The sequence below is a fragment of the Somniosus microcephalus genome, chromosome 1 (assembly GCF_052327205.1).
Source record: "Somniosus microcephalus isolate GS21.2 chromosome 1, FLI_Smic_1.0, whole genome shotgun sequence".
NCBI classification, from domain to species: Eukaryota; Metazoa; Chordata; class Chondrichthyes; order Squaliformes; family Somniosidae; genus Somniosus; species Somniosus microcephalus.
Window position 1 is genome coordinate 342489049 of NC_140987.1, and position 6338 is coordinate 342495386.

Genomic DNA, 6338 nt, shown 5'->3' on the forward strand with positions numbered 1-6338 from the left:
AAATGGGTACACATGAGAACACCAGATTCCTGTGGTATCTGAAAACCCTTCTGTCGTTTTGTTTTGTAAATAGTTGTATTAATTTATGTGAGAAACAGATGAAAACATTGGCCTGGAATTCGCTGCAATGGTGATATTGGTGACGAATGCCACAAGTCAGACAATTGAGCTCCCCGATCCTCCAGTGACCATTTCACACTACAATTTGCTGGAAAAATAACTAGAACACACTGCAGCGAGTGTGACACAGGATCGGGAGCAGCATGCCCAATGTCTAATGCACATCCAAGGTACCGTGGCCTGACACAGGACAGAACATCAGGTTATTTAACAGTGAAGCGTTTAGGAGCAGGCTCCAATCTGACAACATGGGATGGGTCATAGTATATTTGGAGAGAATGTTCAGGTCGGTTATTAATTTGATGAATGAGTTTTGTAACTGGGTTACAATGTCCTCTTCTGCTTGTTCTTTGAAATTTTTTTCTTACTTTTCTTTTCTGTCTCTTTTTCTCTCGCTCTCAAGCCACTCTCTTTCCCTCTTTATTTCTCTTTCTGTATCTGATTTGATTCTAATTCACCTTATTTCCTTCTCGTCATTTGCTCTGTTTCTTTATCCTTAAATTGAATTGGTTAAGGAGATAGACCACTGGAACCGACGTTAAGGAGGTCCCATATGGCCTGCTGACCTCGCCGCACCATTATCAAATCGCAATTCCTTTGTGTTTTGCTTCTGATTGTTGTTTCCAAAATGATATGTGTTTCATACAGTCACTGAAATGACCAGGTTTGCATAGTGTTCCAATGTACAGAGTAGGCTGGAAAATGCATCAAGGTGTCTGAAATCCAAACTTTCTGGACAAGCATTCTCACACTTTTGGTACTCCTATACCCTTCAAATAAAAAAACACACTTTTTAAAAATCTGCACCATTTGCAAAATGTGTTTTCATGGAGTTTATTTTCTTCTACGATACAAATGATGGAATGTTGAGGATAAGTTGAGCAGCTTACGTTGCAACAACCCGTGTCCCCCTGTATTTTCACTGTAACTACTTGTTTTTACTTGTCATATGCCTAAAGTCAGGACTGTCTTTGTGCAGTCAGGGTTTTGGGGGAACTGTGCCAGCTGTTCTTAATCCATTAGTCCATTTTTACTATGTTGGCACACACAGCTGAAAATAAAACAAGCTCAATTTATGACTGAGCTGACTTTGAAACTTGCTGTTCTATGAATAACTATTTAGGTTATTGATTAGATATTCTGTGAGTTGCCACCATGCAATCAATTACTTTTAACTTGCAGCAACTTGATGATACAGTGCACTTTGTATTTCATACACTGTGACATGAAGTACTTAAATGATTTACACAGAGAGAACAGTTCAGGTCTTGTTCTCAGCTGAGCAGTTGGGAGGAGGTGCCAGCTGAATAGGAGGTGCTGTGTTTCCCCAAAGAAAAAAAAGCCATGTAGAGTTTCCCCCTACCCTCCTCCCCACCCCATCCCAACCAAACTTGGTCCCTGGATGTGTATGACCTCCATTACAATTGTTTTTATTTTCTTCGTCAGAAGATAAACTTTTTTAAAGAGATATAAGTATGTCATGGGAAAAGAAAAAATATCAACAGTATTCAATAGAGGAAGACCTATCTCTTAAGTTTGCATTGAAAGGATATTTATTAGTCCTAGCCCCTTTGGGGCTATCCCGTATCAGGCGTATTTCTCCGATGTTCACTTTCAACTAAAGTTTGAGGTAGCCGAATCCTAAAGACGCTTAACTGGATCTAAAGGTCCAGGCTATCTCTCCCTAAAGGAAAGGAACAACCCGAGAATGTTACCATCCTCCAGATAGCACTTTTAATAAGTTTAGCTAGACTGTAACCTCCCGGATATTATGAGGGTCCTGAGATCTCCCCTCAGAAAAATGTACCTCTTCACCAAAGAGTGTACAGAGATTGAGTTTGCGAGTTATTGATACAGAAGACTTATGTGAGACAATTCTAAAAATATATAGAGATTTATTAAAAGAACCGACATGCAATTTACATTTGGTGAATCAGTCAATCGCAATGTTAACAGTTCTAAAAAGAGAAAAAAAAATCTTTTTAACAGAAGAGCTTAGTTTTAAATCTTAACTTCGCTACAGTATTACAATTCTTAAAACTTTCTATACAGGATATCCATCAATATCAAAATACCTTTGATCCCCGAGGTACAAAGAGTGGTAGACCACAGAACCACCTCTGTAGTTGAGAATCACCTTGCCCAATTAAAACGACTCTGCTATCTCATTTGAGACTTCAATATTTATACCCTTTTTCAGTTGTATTTCCTTTAAGGTTTCTGCTGACCCAAGTTAATTATCACCATTCATCTTTCTGCTGATCTCTGCAATTCTTTACTGCCATATCAGCTTGTAATATTCCAGAATCTGCTACATCTCCAGGTGTTCTGGGTTCACCATATAAAAAGGTGTGAAAGGCAGGTGTCCCTTATTTTATGTGCCATCTTTACAAGGGCAGATGCTCCTTATCTTATGTGCCATCTTTATGAAGTTTAATTTATATCACATATCCAGAGTTGACCATTGTTTTGTTTCCAAAAGGTCAGCCACTCGGAGCAATCCCATTCTTCTGTTTCAATAAGGTTATTTATTCAGGGTCAACAACTTGTCCTGTTTCAATAGCCAGAATTCTTTCATAGCTATTTCACAGTTAGGTTTCTAAATTTCCAAACCCAGTTTGTCATGTTTTAAAGGCTTGATAAGGTAGAGTTCCCTACAAGGTACTCTTCAGGGTCAACCATTGTCTTATCTCAACAAGGCCAGAATTCTTTCATAAGGTAGTGTATTTTTCTAAAAAGGCTATATAGTATGGTTTTCTAAAAAGGTATAGTACATTCCTTCACAGCATTTCAGCTTTTATTTTTTCACACTCTCTTTCTCTCCCCTCCCCGCCCACCCCCAACCCAGCCCCTCTATTTCAGTCTGCTACAGTTGAATGGGGATGGGGGGTTATTCACTGAAACATGCATATTATACAGAATAGGAAACATGATACTGCAGATTGCATAAGTTTGTTAGAATGTGTGGAATCGCAGTCTCCCTTGGCTTAACGTTCACAAAAACAACTTGCATTTCTCCTGTAGAGAACAATGTCTCTGAGCATTTCACTCCGAGCAGGAGATAAATGAGGGGACGGAAGAACGGGCTAGGGTTGGGAGGGGCATACACAGGCACAGTCAAAGAGAAGGGCTTCAGGATGCTCTTTAAATCAGGGAGCGGGTGGAGGGATTGTGGAAGGAAGCTCCATAGGATGGAAGCACAGTGGCTGAAAGCGCAGCCACCCGCAGTGGGGCAGGGACTGGGAAGTAGAGTGGGGTCGAGGGAGTTCATATACAATGCCGACAGCTGCAGAGATCACAGTGATTCATTTATTCTGAAGGACACAATTCAATCTTGTAAGTTCTGACGAAGTCCTACTGGATATATAACTTTTTCCACACAAAACTCGGATGTGAGGTGAAATTCCTCCAATTCCCATTTCGTATTTACAATGAGGTTTTTTTTCAATTAGAATTATTGGTGGGAAGAATTTCAGCACTACATGGGATTGATATTCACATATACAAAACGTTAACATACATTACCATTTTCAATCAGTGCTGACACATATATTGGCCTCACCTAAATATAGGCCACACTTCAAGCTTGAACCCTTCCCCCAGAGAAAAGTATCGACTTGCATGTAGGCTGCACCACCCCAATTTAAATTTGATGACTATTTTTAAGTGTAACCTTTATGCAAGTTAATCACTTGTATGTAATTTTCTGCTCTTCTTCTCTATTCCTCTTACTGATTATCTTTTCTTCCCCTGCGCCCTTGCAGTCCTCGGGCTCATTCTATAGGCCTTGGTTCAGCTGACTGGCACAATTGTGTGCCCACTGTTGCTACTTTACAGTCGCTGTGATGCTATTGTGCTTGGATTTCAACTCCCAGGAACAACTGAGAACCATTAAAATCTGCACTGAGCTCAATTTTGAAGCAAATAATACATTTCCCCATAACCTGAACCCCAAAGTGACTGATTACTGTCTGTGTGAAGGCAGTTTGGTGAATTCTACTGTTATTTGCTTCCAACGCTATTCCTGGCAAATGACCATGATATTTAACTTCCTTTGCCCAGTGGCCTTGCTTGTGTAGGACATTTATTAATTGAAACTGTATTCTGAAATCGGCAGAGGACTTGTCTGTACTGAGTTTTCATTAATCAGCCCCATGACTCACCTTCTCCTCGGGGACGAGCTTTCCAAAAAGCTTTGGGAATTAAATATATTAGTAAAAACCGCAACCTCCGGCATCCGTGAGTAATATTGATTTTATTAATATCCGACTAAGTGAATAAGAACCTTGTATAGCTAGCACACAAAAAAACTTTGCTCAGCATTTTAAAAATCATGATTCCTAATGAGATATTGTTGTTAACAAAACATTTGTGGCCATTTTAAACATTTGCTGGATTGTTTCACCGGATGAAGCAATCCAACTTGGATTTGGGGCAAAATACAGAGCTGCAGTATTTCAGCTTGTTTTCCTTTGTTCTCGGATTGTGGGAGACACTGGTGAGGCAACATATTACCTATTCTTAGTTACCCTGAGAAAGTGCTGGTGGTGGGTTACCTTCTTGAACTGCTGCAGTCCTTGTGCAGAGATTGCTTCCACAATGCTGTCACAGAATTCAAGAGTTTTGACCCAACAACTTTGGAAGAACAGCAATGTTTCCATGACATTGATGCTTTTGTCCTTCCCAGTGGTAGAGGTCTTGGGGTTAGGTGGTGCTTTGAATTAAGCTTGGTAAGTTGCTGCAGTGCACGCTGCAGATAGTACATAATCAATAGAAATCACTTTGGAATGATTTTCATCGTTACAAAGCTTTTGGCAATTTGTTTGCTGTATAAATGCTTTTTCTTTTGTGTGAATTTATCTTTTCACCACAACTTAAATTTGAACTTACATCAGAAAAGAGAAGGCTAAAAGATACCTCAGTTCAGAACCTTCTGCAGACTTGGACAGCTGCAGGTGCCATTCAAAAATGAATGCAATCCAGTCATCCATCATGCCCCATGGATATTTACATGGAATTACAACAACAGCAATTTGTATTTCTATAGCACCTTTAACATAGTAAAATGTACCAAGGCACTTCACAGGAACGTTAACAATTACATATTAATCAATTGTAATGATTTTCATTGTTTTTGAACAAAATTCGACACCGAGCAACATAAGGAGATATTAGGGCAGATGACCTAAAAGATGTAGGTTTTAAGGAGAGTCTTAAAGGAGGAAAGAGAGGCGGAGAGGTTTAGGGAGGGAATTCCAGAGGTTAGGGCCTCGGCAGCTGAAGGCACAGCTGCCAATGGAGGGTGTGCAAGTGGCCAGAATTGGAGGAGCGCAGATACCTCAGAGGGTTGTAGGGCTGGAGGAGGTTACAGAGATAGGGAGGGGTGAGGCCATGGAGGGATTTGAAAACAGGGATGAGAATTTTAAAATCGAGACGTTGCTTAACCGGGAGCAAGTGTAGGTCAGCGAGCTATCACCTACCGCCCTCCCTCAGCTGATCAATCAGTACTCTGCCATGCTGAACACCACTTGGAAGAAGCACTGAGAGTAGTAAGGGCACAGAATGTACTTTGGTTGGGGACTTCAATGTCCATCACCAAGAGTGGCTCGGCAGCACCAATACTGATCAAGCTGGCCGAGTCCTGAAGGACATAGCTGCCAGTCTGGGCCTGCGACAGGTGGTGAGAGAACCAACACGAGGGAAAATTCTACACCAATCTACCTGTCGCAGATGCATCTGTCCATGACATCATTGGTAGCAGTGACCACCGCACAGTCATTGCAGAGACAAAGTCCTGTCTTCACACTGAGGACACCCTCCATCGTGTTGTGGCACTACCACCGTGCTAAATGGGATAGATTCAGAACAGATCTAGCAGCTCAAAACTGGGCATCCATGAGGCGCTGTGGGCCATCAGCAGCAGCAAAATTGTATTCCACCACAATCTGCAACCTCATGGCCCGGCATATCCTTCACTCTATCATTAGCATCAAGCCAGGTGACCAACCCTGGTTGAATAAGGAGTGTAGAAGATATGCCAGGAGCAACACCAGGTGTACCTAAATATGAGGTGCCAACCTGGGGAAGCTGCAACACAGGACTACATGCATGTTAAAAAGCGGATGCAGCATGCTATAGACAGGGCTAAGCGATCCCAAAATCAACAGATCAGATCAAAGCTCTGCAGCCCTGCCACATCCAGTCGTGAATGGCGGTGG